Here is a 16,066-nt window from a genome sequence, read left to right as displayed (position 1 = left end):
GACGACATATGATTTCTTATTCTTACAGCACGACCAGACGCACAGAACTCATATATAGATTACATGAATATGACATTTATTTAGACTTTCCGCCGGTGAGGGCGAGAGAAAAACGCGACGAAAAACTTGATAATTATCTCGCGAAAAAGATACGTAGCCAGCCCGCCGACAATACGACGATAATCACGCATGGATCCTCAAAGTCGCAGGGAATTCTTTCCCCTCGAAATTCTTGCGAGCCAATCCCCGCGCGATTCCTCTGATTCGCGGGCGAAATTGACGGCTTTATAAAGTTTTATATGTTCGTCTCACCCGACGGCAACATTCTCTCCTCCTACGATCTGCTCCCCATCCTTCCTTCCGTGGCAGCTGGCTCCTGCATCCACTCTCAGTCATCACGAAACGAAAAATATCGTTCTTCCTAATCCTTACACCACAGACGGTCGTTATCACCTCTCTTCGTATCGATTAGTGCCGCGGCGCGATCAACCGATAAATCTCCTGTTCGTGCGCGGGCAGATGGCCCCGTGGGAAATTTGAAGGCAGCGATCCTCTATTTTTGGCAGAGCTTGCGATTTCTGAGGATCCTCTTATGGTTAATCGATCCTTCCGACGAGAGGACTATCTCTCCCGGTTCGATTACGTATCCTCGAATTCCTCAACTCGCCTTCCTCGATGCGGGGTCTCCTCGCAATTTTGCGAGAAGTGAGGCCTTCCCTCTCGATCGCTCTTTGATTCCCGCGTTGCATGGGTTAGCCCCTCGATTCCTGTAAATGTATCATTACAGTACAGGAGTTTTGCTTACAAAAAAATCGGCAACTAATTAGGATAGTACGACCATTATTTTTCGCATCCGCTGGCGGCATCTCCTTCGCATTCGGTTGTTGTTGATTGTTGGGAGGCACGCGGTCGCACATGAGCCTTGTAGTAATCGTCGACTTCGCCAATTCAATGTAGTACCGTGAAAATCAGACCAAGAAATGATAACGCAAGAACAAAAAAAATAAAAGGTTCGCACAATTATTTAGGTGGCCCGCGCCACTTTTCGCTCGCACTCTCTTCCCTCAAACGGGTGGACGCCGGACCCAATAATACTCCGAATTGGAACAGCCGCACCTCGAGCGATCTCAAGACGTCACGTCACAATATATATATATATATATATATATATATATATATATATATATTTATTTATATACATATATATTCACTTATTCATTCTTTTTAAAGCAGCGCCAAGTGTTTTTACATAAAAATTTTTTTTATTTAAATAAAATTGTATCATTTATTCTGTACTGATATATTTATTTTACTTTGTACTGTTACTCTTTAATTCTTTGTTATAAAAACGTAGATTGACAATGAGTAAAGCAATTTTGTGAAATAATAATATTTTAAAGCTAAATAATTACCAATACTACCATTGGATTAAAAAAAGAAGCCTTGAATGGATGAAAAGGTATTTATATAATATAGTTTTTATTATTTTTAAATTAAAAATACTACTACTTGGATTTTATTTTTTTAAAAACAGTGGTATATCAAATCTTTATACAATTGAAATACTTAATTTGACTAAGGTGGACTTGTAGCTCAATGTAAGATTGTAACTTGGCGCCAATTATTGATATCAAATTTTTTATACAAATTTTATATATTATTACAATCAATTTGAGTTGACAATGTGTGGAAACAAAATTTTCTTTTTTAAAGAATTATGATTAATATCATTTGGGTCAGAATAGAAAAATTTTTCAATTGAAAATTTTAATCTTTTTTAGAATTTTTTAAAGAATTAAGACTACTACTGCGTGAGTTAGAGTAAAAAGACTCTTCAATGAAGATACAAAGAAGAGAACGAAAGATCTTACTATATTTGACATCCTTTAGTTACCTTTTTGTAAAAAAGTAATTTTATAGATATCAAACATTTTGTAATATTAACCATCTTTCTATGTTTGAAAAGCGCATCTTAATACTTTATTTGACATTTTTTTTCTATAATACGTACAATGAAAATAAATAAGATAGAGAACGAAAGAACGAGACAGCGAGACAGCATACTTGCCCTTTTCCACGCGTCCGATTGGCGATCGACGATGTCATTGTGTTTCGCGGAGAGTGTTTTGACAATTGCTGATAGTTCGGAGTGTATGTGATGTTTATGCGTCATAATCTATTATCTTAAGTAAATTCTAAGAAGCAATATGAATACTGTCATTTTGAATGCATATATTTTTCATTGTATTGTACTTTTACGTATGTACAAGGGTAGTCTGAAAAATTTTGAGCCTAACATAGAAACAAGTATTTTTTCGGTCAAATATAGTTTTATTTTTCAACATAATCTCCTTTTAAGTCGATACACTTTTCCCATCGATACTCTAACCTCTTTAACCCCTCCAAATAGTTGGCGTCTTGCTCCGCAAAATAGGTGTTTACGTATGCGATGACCTTCTCGTTCGATGAAAATCTCTGTTCTCCAAGCGAAACTTTAAGCTTAGGAAACAGGAAAAAATCGCTGGGGCCAGATCTGGTGAATACGGTGGGTGGTCAACCAATTCGAAGTGCAGTTCGTGAATTTTGGCCATGACGACCGCCGAAGTGTGAGCAGGTGCGTTGTCTTGATGGAATAGCATTTTCTTCTTCTTCAAATGCGGCCGTTTTTTTGCAATTTCTGCCTTCAGCTTATCAAGTAATGATGCGTAATACGCTCCCGTTATTGTTTTACCTTTTTCAAGATAGTCGATACACACAATTCCGTGATTATCCCAAAAAACAGTCGCCATTATCTTCCCAGCTGATGGAACCGTCTTCACCTTTTTCGAAGCAGGTTCACCCTTTGCAGTCCACTGTGTTGACTATTCTTTTGTGGAGCGTGTATCTAAGTTTTATCTACAGTTATGAATCGCAAAAAATCTGACTCGTTTCGCTTGAACCGCTCCAACAGGGCCTTGGAAATGTTCATTCGAATTCGTTTTTGGTCCAAAGTGAGCAAGCGCGGCACCCAACACGCGGATAGCTTGCGCATATCCAATTCTTCAGTCAATATATGACAAACGCGTTCTTTCGATATGCTCATAGCCTCTGCTATCTTTCTAACCTTGATTCGATCGTTCAGTACCATTTGGTGAACATTTTCGATGTTATCAGCGGTGGTCGCAGTTTTTGGCCGTCCCGAACGCTCATCATCAGCCAAGCTGGTACGATCACGTTTAAATTCATCTGCCCATCTTTTTACGGTGGCAAATGATGGGGCCTCGTAAACAGCGTCCAACTCGATTTTAATTTGCGCAGTATTGCCTTTCAAATGTAAGAATTTAATTACGGCACGATATTTAATTTTTTCCATTTTTACAAAAATACTGATATCGACTGACACAAACGACTGTCAAACAACAACTGAGCGTCCAAAATGGCTGAAATTTTCAAAAGTCTTTCAAAGCATATATTATTGTAGTACTAGAATGGTTTTGACGAGTAACGTCATCTTCATGTTAAGGCTCAAAACTTTTCAGACTACCCTCGTATATGTTTGTACTTTTTAATTTTTAATATTTTTCCTTAATTTACTTAAGATTTGATGAAATATTTCAATATGTTGCTTTACAATTTTTTCCTGAATGTCTTGAAAATGTATGATACATGTAATAATACAATTTCATTAAAAAGATAATTCAGTTTTATTAATATGTATTTTTGTACTTCTATTAATACAATTTCATTAAAAAAATGATTCAATTTTATTAATAATTATTAAATATATTTTTTTGATATATTATTTAAACAAATATACTATAATATAGTCAAGAGTTGCACAACAATCTGTACAGACCATTGTATCGAAACACTTCCAGCTTTCATTTCTAAAAAAAAAGCACAAACGCATATGTAAAAGGATATTAATATCAAAATGACAATATTTATATTGCTTCTTAGAACCCACTTGCAAAATAACAGATTATGGCACATAAATCAGTCATTTACACTCCAAAACAAATTATCACCAATTGTCAAACTCGCCGCGAAACTCAACGACATCGTTGACCGCCAATCGGATGCGTGGAAGAAGAAGCAACAAGCATACTATCTCGCTCACTCTTTCATTTTCTACTTTCTTACTCTCGTTATGCGTATTTATTAATAATCAGTCAATCAGAATCGTGATAAGGAACAGAGACTGTAGACTAAAGATTACGAAATATATATTTATATAGATATAAAAATCGATACGAAAAAATCAATACGAACGAACAATATAATGATGAAGATATAATATAATTTATGCATTTCTTTCTAAAGTAAAGAAAGAGAGAAGAAAGATTGAACAAAGAAAAGGAATTAGTGTGTTTATTAGGTATATTGCTAATGTGTCCGTTTCGTTGCACGCGTATTTATTACATTAATAGTCTTATCGATCTGTGGATAAATCAGGCATCAGGCAAACATTGATTCGCTAGATTTTACAGTGACCCTGATTTATCTGATGATCCGCTGGATCGATAAGATTAATAGTGACATCTCGCGACAGACATTGCAGCCATACAAAGGCAGCGACGATAATAATGATCATTATAATAATAACGACTTTTCTTAAAGTAAAAATTTTCAAATCCGACTTTGCGTAGCAATATCTCCGTTCGTAGGGCACATAACGAAAAAATACTTTTATTACGTAGGTCGAACTCAAGCTATCGATCAAGCCTACTTGATCGATTTAGCCGTTATTGAGATCCGATAATTTCGGATGCTTGCATCTCGCCGACTCGCGTAAAGTCACACGGTAATGTTCTCGGTTGACCTAACACCGAGACACTACCGTATCTCCTGACTATGAGTCGTAAACACTGCAAATGCAAGTGTGTTACTTTTAAACACATATTTGTATTATTTGATTAAGACATTTTTTACACGTTTCCAGTCATTTAAAATCAAAACACGGTTAATTTAACTCATTTAAAAATTAATTTTTTTATAAAGTGTTTCTTGTATATAATAAAGTAAATGTTTATTTCAATTTTTTTAATATATTTGAAAAAAAAAACGTCTTTGGTTTCATTATAACGTTTACATTTTTATGTATTTCTTTGTATTGAATATTATGTATTACTTACTATGTAAGTTACAATTAACAATGTCATTTATTATTAATATAATCATGTATTATTAAAATATATATTATTTATGTCTCCAAAGATGCCATCAGAAAAATGACCAATGATGCACGCTCTCTTCTTACGAAATAGAAAAACAGAGGATACATAGATATGCCAACGGTCAGAAACTTAGTCATAAGTGATGGCTTTCTGCCGAGAGCTTATGGGTTGCTGAAGGTTCACAAATCTGGTTTTCCACTGAGAATTATTATTACATTAACAGCCCACTATACAAGTTAGCACATTTTTTGCATAATATTCTTACCCGCAGCATTCCAAAGGGCTCTAGTCATATAAGAAATGGATATCATTTTGTTAAGGAATTTAATGGGTTTCACATGGAATCGGACCATCTCTTGGCATCATTAGATGTTGTTTCATTATTCACTAATATCCGATAAACTTAGTTGTTAATAGCATTTCCAAGAGATGGAACATGATCTCTAAAAATAATCCTTCATTATCCATTCCTTGATGATGAATATATAATCGCGATCAACTTGATTATTAACTCCACATTTTTCTTTTTTAACAATAAGATCTATAAACAGGTTTTCAGCATACCCATTGTCTCCGATTTTGGCGGATTTAGTTATACAGAATATGGAGGAGACGACGATTGAGCGATTACCTTGTCATATACCGTTCTACTATCGTTACGTAGATGACATTATTTTTTGTGCGCCGTCGAATGGCGCTAATAAAATTTATTGCTAAATACAATATTAGAAACTTTCAATTCCTTATATGAATGGTTAAAATTTACCATGAAAATAGAGGTAGATCGTCGTCTCAGCTTCCTTGACGTCCTGGTTGTTGTCGAAAATAACAGAGTCATATTCGATTGCTTCCACAAACTCATTTTCTCAGAGAGATACCTGAATTATAGGTCGCATCATCCAATTGAATATAAAAGAGGTGATATCTATGGTCTGGTTGATAAGATAGTTTTGTTGTCACACTCACGGTTTCATTTTAAGAACTTGTTCGAAGCCATTAACATTTTGCTAAACAATCCTTAGAAGCTCATTATGAAGACGATTAACAACAGATTGAAGCACCTCTTTTATATAAAAAGAAAGATCTATTTATAAAAAGAAAGATCACAATGTCACCGACAACAGTGACTTAACTCCGAGAAAAACCTATTTTGTAGTACCCTATGTTAGTGACATCTCAGAGAGCTTCCGGTCGGTGGCGAAAAGACATTTAAAACCAGCTTTCACACTGAACAATACTTTACAAAAATTCATAACCACGGGCAAAGATAAACTTCTGACTGTCTATCTCATTGCGATATAGTCTACAAAATTAATTGCAACGATTGTTGCAAGGCTACTTATATAGGTCAAACAAAAAGACAATTTAAGACGAGATTCCACGAACAAATATCAACAAAAAAAGTGAGTCTCCATTTGTTGTCTCCATGCACCGCATCTCTGAAAACCACACTTTCCATTGGGACAACTTAAAAATTTTGAAACCTTATTTAATGAGCCTTGCTTTATGAAAAGACTTGTGTCTGAAATGTTACACATCAAAAAACAAGAGCAAGGCTTAAACAAACAGAGCGACACTGAGTTACTCCCTGAGATGTATCACCCTATTCTTAACTTCCTTTCTTGTTCATAATTGCCTCCTTTCGATATTTTCCCTTCGATTCCTATCTTTACTCTATTCCCCCTGCCTCCGTGGTTCCTGCCCCTTCCCACTTTCTTTACCCCTTTCTTAATTAATTATTTTGGATCTCGGTTCACATGTTCTACCGCACTCCTAAGAGAAACTTGTAATCTCTTTAACATTATCAATAACTGTTTCAACCTGCTTGACCAAATATGATCACTCTTTATTTCAAGCCTCATATTTTACAATTTAGACAAATTTTACAATTTATATTTTAAAATTTACATAAAATTTATTCGCATTGTTTTTAACTTTAACTTATTTCAATAATTATACACGTTTTTTATAATTACATTCGTTTTTTAACGGCTTGATTATTATTCTATCTTTTGCTTAGATTCTTTCCCACATCCTTAAATTTTAACCTTAGACATTATTTTTCTTTATATTATCCAGATTCTTTTATTATTGGTCACACCTGGTCAAGATATAATGCTCAAATGGAGTGCATCTCGGAACTCTGCTGCAGCGATTAGGACTATGACTTTTGCATTAATTAGACAACTGTAAGGTGCTCAATATTTTAATTCGTTGCGTGAATAACCCGTCGTTTTTTAAAACTTTTTTTAAACTAAAGAAGACCGCATTAAAAGTCAAAACAAAAAGTCAAGTATGTTTATTATTTGTTAGGTTATTGTTTAAAGTTATTGTATATAGTTTGATTATTTCAAATATATCGTTAGCCTCCATTATCTGGCTTGGCTCATATAGTCCAATTATTTATTTATCGATTTATTTCTTATTATAGCTAAAAACTAAAGTAAAACTTGAAAACTAAAAATTGAAATTAAAAAAAGATAAACTTGTTAAATAAAAAAATAAAAAGCATAAATACAAAATAAAATTTAAATAAAAATATATCTTTAATTTAAAAATAATATCATTTTTTAATAAAATTTTCAGTCATATTTCATTTTCTTTATACAAGTAACTTATTACGATTAATCGAATCTTTTGCTCCTAAAATATTGTTACATTCATGAATAAATTTTGCCAGATAATAATAGAACAACATAACATAGAATTTCAAAAAAGTGGTCATAATAATGGTCGATATATTTAAGAACATTTAATAACATATTATATAACATATAATATGCATTTAAGAGGCCTATAATAATTTAAAAGATGATTGGCTGTGGAATTTTAACTTTGCTTGTTTTGTCTGCTACAATATATGCTGTTGCAATTGCTTCTCAATTGATGTATACATCATCACACATGGCTTCTTCTTCTTTTTCAGTTTTCAAATAATTTTCAATAAAACTCAACCTTTGTTAAAGTTTCAATTATTTTTTATATTATTTCATATTACATATATAATAATATGCAGATTACATATATAATAATGTTTACAATAAATAATGAAGAATATTTTTATATTTTTTTATTAATAAGTTTTTCATACAGTTGTTCTATAACATAAGTTTTTAATTTTTTGTTAGAATTCTTTGTGGACCCTCGCTCACACAATTAATATCTAGCAAAGCATCGAAAAGAACCATGGCCCGCATAGCGCAGTGGTAGCGCGCCTGTTTCGGACATCTGAGGATCTAGATTCGAATCTCATCGCGGCCAACATCTTTTTTCGCCATCAAACTCAGCACATCGTGGACAACGCTCCTCACCAACACCGCAAAGTGACTCTGACGTGATATGAACATGCAACGTAACCTTCACGCAACTCCACTCGTCGAAATACAGACACGGTCACATGAAGCCCGCTGCTTTCGATGACGTGACTCTCCATGGCCAATCATCGGACGCATTCGATTTGCCAAGATTCGCACACACCTCCCTGTCGACATCTACACAGCCAGCTCAACATCGCCAACCGATAAAGACAGCCAATCACTGGACATTAAGATTTGGACATTGAGAGTGAAGTGTGTGAGCGATTTTCAAGCTTCACTCATACACTTCACTGTCGATGTCCAAATCGCCCACGCAACGAAGAAGCAACTAGCGCACAACAGAATCGCAACGGCAACGTGCACATCGTGCATCTCATACCTCCCTGAGCAGTAACACACCGGACAACGAGCAAACAGAAAAATCGGAGCTTGCCCACTAAGGGGGGAGTCCTGTGGCGATCCCCCATTCATACAACTAATATTTAACAAAGCATCCACGAAAAGAATCATGACCCGTATAGCGCAGTGATAGCGCACCTGCCTCGGACAGCTGAGGACCTAGGTTCGAATCTCACCGCGGCCAACATCTTTTTTCGCCATCAAATTCAGCACAACGCTCCTCACCAACGCCACATCTTCATAGAATAATATTTCATCAATTTATCAACCATTAGTTTTATTGAAAAGTATATGTTTTCTTTAGATTTTATATTTAATATTAGATTTAATATCATATTTAATTTTATACTTAATAATTCAAAAAGTATGTGTAGAAAAATAGATAGTAATATAATAAAATAGATAATATAAATAATGATAAATAATAACAGTTTATAATGACGATAAAGTCCCTTCCACATTTCGAGAGACAGTATCAATTCACAGAAAACAGAGTCAATTCCTGTCCCCGATGATCTCCCAGAGTGATCTCCACGTAGTTCGGTGGACCAGTGTTGATTCCAATTTCCAAAAATTTGTAACCCATGGCCGTCAGAGTGTAACGTCTGCTCAGTAAACGCACCGTGCGACGCTTCACCGAAATGCTGTAGAAATTAAATATATAATATTGCACAATATTGGAAAAAAAGAGAAAAAAAAATAAAAAATGCAGTTGAAACTTACGTGTTATGTTCTTTCTTTTGTTTTTCGCCATCGTACAGTACATTGCTTCCTTTGGCAGAATACATTGCGTGTTGATCGTTTATACAAATGAATGATGGAGAAGTGGAGTATTTTTCATGCAGATCGTTCGATGGAGGACTGATCGCATCCGCGTAAATTTTTGACATGGCAAACCGTTAATCCTCCTTCCCTCCCCCCTCCGCTTCTCCTCCTCTCTCTTCCCTCTTTCTAGGAATTTCATTGTTGTGATCAACATGTAGCGACATGTTCGCAAAGGAGCGCGATGACATGTTCAAATTTTTTTCCAGGAAAAGAGCCGTGATAAGATGGCTTTTCGTGGAAATCGACGTAAGTGTCGCGACGTGTTAAAAAAGAAGCGCCGATATTCCGGCTGCTATAAATAAACTGTGATTCGGGGAGACCTATGATGATGCTCCGATTTAGACAAAGGAATAAAGAAACTGTAGATGATATATATATATATATATATATATATATATATATATATATATAATGGGTCATGAAGTGTGCAAGATCACAATAGATGGAAGTGTAATGTGAGAGAAAGAAATAATTGACCATGTGAATATTGTGATTTGAAAATATGGAAGAAGACATCGCGAATATAATGGACGAAGTGTTTGGAGATGAAGAAGAAATGGACATTAATGTTGAAAATATTGATATAGATACTGAAGATGAAGATGAAGATGAAGATGAAGAGTAAGCATTGTCTGAGGACAGTGATTACCTGAATGATCAGACTGAGAAGCTTACGGATTATGTGGAGAAAATTGTTACACGTTCGGAGTTACACTCTTTGCACTGAATGGTAATAAAAAACAGTGTACAATACAATTTTACTATTTAACGTGGACTATATCGAGACTATACCGCGACGATTTTTGGAAGACGCTGGTGGTGTAGTGTTCGAGCGAGTGCGAGACATTATACAAAGACACGATAGTATGAAAGTGAACATCGCGTTCAACGGCGAGTTTGTGACGGGCGATAAACGCACCAATAAAAATATAAACACGAAAAACTATGAACTCTTTCGAGTATCAAATTTAGACGAGTGGTACGAGCAGCACGTCATTGAACCCACATTCGCTCGAAGAGTTTCAAAAACGCGACAGTGGATGGGCGCTGTCACATATATTAAATTTGACAATTAATGTGAATAAATATAATCTAACGCAGTTACATCGAAATATAATCTAACGATGTTACATCGAATTGCCGCGGGAAATTATGTTAAAGCGAGCGGTGATCAATGTACAATCCAAAGACAATGCGTGTTTCGCATGGTCGGTGGCTCTGCATCCAATCGAAAGGCATATGGATCGGGAATTATACCCGCATTATACGATAGTGTTAAATCTCCAAGACATTATGTTTCCAATGACGTTGAATCAGATTGAAAGGTTCGAACATCTCAACGACATCTCAATCAACGTCTACGGTATCAAAGAAAAGGAGATACTTCCGAAGGAGATATTTCCGGTTGACAGATAAGAAGATGGAGAAACATGCAAATCTATTGTACGTGCAAGATCCGCGCAACGTCTACGGTATCAAAGAAAAGGAGATACTTCCGAAGGAGATACTTCCGGTTGACAGATAAGAAGATGGAGAAACATGCAAATCTATTGTACGTGCAGAATCCGCGGACAATGCGGGGCACTTCGCATACATCAAAAACCTGTCCCGTCTTGTGAGCTCGCAAATAAACAAAAAAGAACACAAGAAATACTTTTGCGACCGGTATGTATTTTAACAAATTTTATTATTTCTCTTATAAAATTGTTTAATAAATACTGAAAAAATAATTTTCTGTTTGCAGATGTCTACATTACTTCAGTTCGTCTGAAAAATTGCAGTCACATACATCGGACTGCGAAAAGATGAACAATTGCGCCATCCGATTGCCGAGCGAGGACAAGTGGCTCGAATTCAAGAACCACAAATAAGGAACGACTTCCTTTTGTCATTTACGCGGACTTGGAGTGCGTACTACGGCAAATGGAATCGGCAGAGAAGGAAGACTTATCAGCGTTGTACACTTATCAGCAGTACGAGGTATTTAGCATACTATGTGCGATGCTCGTACGTGTTATCGATATATCGATTTCGTCGTGGCGAAAACTGCGTTGTGTGGTTCGTTCGGCAATTCGAAGACTTGGCGCAGTAAAAAAAATAAAAATCTATTATCCGCGAATGTCCTTATGAAAACGTTGTCGAGAGAACAGTGAAAGGCATATCATAGCGCAACGCGTTGTCATATTTGTGAAAAACTATTTGCGTCGGGCAACACGCGGATACGTGCTCATTGCCGGTCGTTACTGTGGTCCCGCGCATTCAAATTGTAATCTATAATAAATTATAAAGATTCATATTGCATTCCCATAATATTTCACAACTTATCCGGTTATGACGCGCATTTTGTCATCATGGAAATAGCTACGGCGTTCGAAGACAGAATCGATGTGCTGCCGATAATAAAAGAAAAATACATCTCATTTATAAAACACATTCAAGATACCACCGAGAGATCAGATTCACGAAATTGCGTACGACTGCGATTCATAGATTCATACAAATTTTTAGATACTAGCCTCGATAAATTGGCATCTTTTCTAACAAAAGAAAAATTGAAAATTTTACATTCCGAATTTTCGACGTTATCAAACGAAGATTTTGACTTGTTGACGCGCAAAGGTGTCTTTCCCTACGAATACATGGATCACGCGGACAAGTTACAGAACACGCGCCTACCACCGCACGAATCATTCTATAGTTCGTTGACCGGTGATACAGTGTCGAAGAACGATTACCCGCACGCCGCGAACGTCTGGCAGCGGTTCTCCATTGAAACTCTAGACAAGTATAGCGATCTGTATTTAAAAACCGATGTCTTGTTATTGGTCGACGTTTTTGAAATTTCCGCGAAAGTTGTACCAAAAAGAAGAGCGAAGATGTACGGTGAGGATTGACAGATAAAAAGGATACCAAAAAGGCGAAAGGTGTAAAAAGTAAGACAACGTCGTAGCGCGAACAATAACATTCGATGATTACGCGGTGTTCGAATGAAGAGATCGAAATGACTCGTCGCCAGTCATGTATAAGAATCAAGTTACACCAAGTATATACGGTGTCCGAGTCGAAAATTGCTCTGAGTCCGCACGATGACAAATACCGATACATCATACCGGATTCGACCGTAACGGAAACGTTACCGTAGGGACATTAGCGGATTCCATTGTAATATACATGGTATATGCAATGTACATATATTTTTATATTTTTTTATACAGTTTATATATATATATGTACGTATGTACGTATGTATGTATGTACGTATGTACGAAGATGTAATGGAAAAAAAAGACTCTTTATATACATTTATACATTGTATATTTTTTTATACATTGTAAAAATAAAAAAAATGAATTAAATCACACTGCTTTTGTTTATCCACGAATTGTGCGATCCATCGAATCCCAACCATTTGACGTAAACCTTGTCTCCTTTCTTGCGCAGTACTTTCTCCACGAGATACGCGTCCGGATGAGTCGCGCGATGCAACTCGTGCTCGTAGAGCTCCAGCGACGGCTTTTCTGCGATAATCCTCAGATATGTTACAGGATTAGTATGCTGCACTTTAACGATCTTAAATACCTCGGTGGTCCAATTTGGCGTGTAAATTGTCCTTTTTCGAAAACTGTCTTGTACTTGTTCACGCGTATTGAATCGCCTACTTTGAATTTTGCTGGATTTGCGATCTTTATCGCGCTGTACACCATGTTCAAGAGTCTTTTGACGATCGGGGGAGTTACGTCAGCGAATCGCATGCCGATAGTGCGATGCTTGCGCGTGTTGTAATCTGACACGAGACGAGATAGCGCGTCGACCCATTTGTAAGTGCCATTGAGCATAAACATCTTCCACATGTCGTTCTTAAAAGTGCGATTGAATCGCTCGACGATCGAGCGATATACCTTCATCATATATGTGGAATAATGATTAACGTTGTGTTTTTTCAAGAGTTTCTGCACATCGGCATTGTAAAACTCCTTTCCTATATCCGTTTGCAAGTTTTTCGGGCATCTTCCGCTCTCTCGAATTATCTTAGCGATAGCGTTAGCCGTCTCGCTTCCGACCTTGCTCTTGAGCGATACGACCCAGGCGTACTTGCTCGCATCGATGATGGTGAGTATGTAGTTATGATCTCTGTTGAAACTCGAGTACGGACGCATCTCGACGATATCAGATCATCGTATCCTCGAATTATGACACGTCTTCGCGGAAAATTTCTCCTCGCCGGAGCCTGCAATTCCTCAACGAGTCATCGCCTCTCGGAGCTAACATTTTTTTCACGTTCATCGGATCTCATGTTTCGACAATATTTAATAGTAAATAAGACAACAATTTAAAATTGTTTTTTCCTCACTGACGTCAATCGACTGGCTCGTTTCGTCGATACGCGATTAATTTATAATAATGCCAGCTTCGCGAAATTTCTCGATGATCGACAGCATCTCGTTGTCGTAAGCGTTGTTAACAGCTCGGTGCGAAGCGTCGAGTAATCGGAGTCGATCCATCAGCTTGGGATCGTCCCAATGCACGTAATTGATCTTGTTGTCGTTTAATTTCATGGTGGATAGTATATTGCCAATACGTGCACCCTTTTTATCGCTTTTCTTATATGTAAATACGAGCGGAGCGATGATGTTAATATATTTGTATCCCTTGTTGCCCATGATGGGATTATGGGCGCTGTGACCACGTCTATGAGCATTCGTTGTTAACAGTATACTTTTATACGTTTGTTTGTCATCTTCGGTGAATATAGCCTCATTGGGAAGTCTCTTGAAGATCAATTCGTATAATCCTGGTGTACCATTGTATCTCACATTGTCTATAATTATGGAGTCAACGTCAAACTTTTTGTCACCGAGCATCGTATCACTTTTGTCGAAATAGATACCGTATACATTATCGATCGTTTTATCTATATCGTCATTGAGAAGAAGGCCCACGTACTTTCGTCCCAATGTTAGAACGATCCTAACTGACCATGAAGCACCTCGCGGTTTCCTCTTTGCGTTTGCAGAGTCTGTTTGATGGTTGTTTTCGGTGACGGTTCATTAACGTCTGTTTCAAAAACATCTTCGTTTTGCACAAACGACGGTATTTCGGTTCTTTAGATAGTTCTTTCGGTAATTCTTTCGATGGTTCTATCGATGTGAATCGAACGTGAATGAATCTGACGTGGCGTTCAATTTTTTTGTATGCTTTTTAGATTGCGGTGATAATTTCAACCATTCAACATCCGTCCAATATGAATCCCTGTTAGTAGTAGTAGTAGTACCGTCATCGTCATCGTCATCATCGCTGTCTTCACGTTTCTTTTTTTTCTTAATACTGATATCTTTTGCAACATATATATTTTTAATGGATGTGTTTCCTCGACAATTGTTTTAGAGGTTCGATGATAGGCTTGAAACGTCTTTCCAACGCTATCTCTTCATCTATTTTACCAGTTTTCAAAGCGCGATATTTTTTGCAAATCGAATCGCTCGTTTTCGCAATCTGTTTCGCTATTTTCTCGCGATCTTTGGTGTTATTCATGTTGCCTGCTTGACGTATCGACATCGATTAATCGCTATGGTACCGCGAAATTCTTAAATTAAATTCGCGTTAAATTCTTTTCTGTATCGCCCATTGATAAGCGGACTGTTCTCATCTATCACTAGAAATCCATACTCGCGCTGCCAACAATCGCGGCATAACGCACAGAATTCATCGTATAACATATCGGTATTCACGTGATCGTTGTAAACATGTTTCAAGTTGGTACCATCTTGTTTGAATAGGATCAGCAGGTTCGCATTGTCGTATATCAGATTAGGTATCCTACGTCTGACAGAGATAGAAGCAATCGACATTCGAGTAGTGGCCCATTGAGAAGTATTCTTTCATCGCATTTTGCTTATTGCACGCAATGTCGAAGACAAAGATCGATTTGGGATGTGCCTCGCTCGATGGAATGACGTCACTGTTGTTGGAGAACGTAAAGTAGCCGATTTCGTCGATCGATGTCAACAAAATTTCGAGATATCGATATTTTGATTGTTACAACGATTTCGAGTACACGTTCTCGAAACGTACACCATGCGGACTCTCGAGCAAGCTTATGAGAACGTTGGTTTTATCGCAATTCGACGATCCGCAAATGATGGCGCGTATAGTATTCGATAACATTTCAGCATGCTTGCGCTCCGTCGTGATGTCCCCCATCATTTACGCTTTCTCGTCGTAGTTCGTGATGCGTATCAGTGACTGCCGTACGAATTTCATGTTCGCACTGCGTTATCTAGACTTCGGATTGAACGCCTATTTATAGGCGCGCGAAACTGTGAATCGCTCAGTTGCAAAAATGTATCTCGCGCTGTCGCATCTCTCCGC

General features: G+C 36.9%; 1 protein-coding gene across 3 annotated transcripts in view; it reads right to left on the bottom strand.

Annotated features, from left to right (window-relative positions):
• LOC105429942 (uncharacterized) overlaps positions 1 to 16,066 on the bottom strand; it is a 540,048-nt gene that overhangs the window by 208,786 nt on the left and 315,196 nt on the right. The gene's annotated exons all lie outside the window — the stretch shown is intronic.

Source organism: Pogonomyrmex barbatus, unplaced genomic scaffold (genome assembly GCF_055798465.1).
Source record: "Pogonomyrmex barbatus isolate J1 unplaced genomic scaffold, ASM5579846v1 scaffold15, whole genome shotgun sequence".
NCBI classification, from domain to species: domain Eukaryota; kingdom Metazoa; phylum Arthropoda; class Insecta; order Hymenoptera; family Formicidae; genus Pogonomyrmex; species Pogonomyrmex barbatus.
The sequence above is the reverse complement of the archived record's forward strand: the minus strand, read 5'-3'. Positions and strand labels throughout refer to the sequence as shown.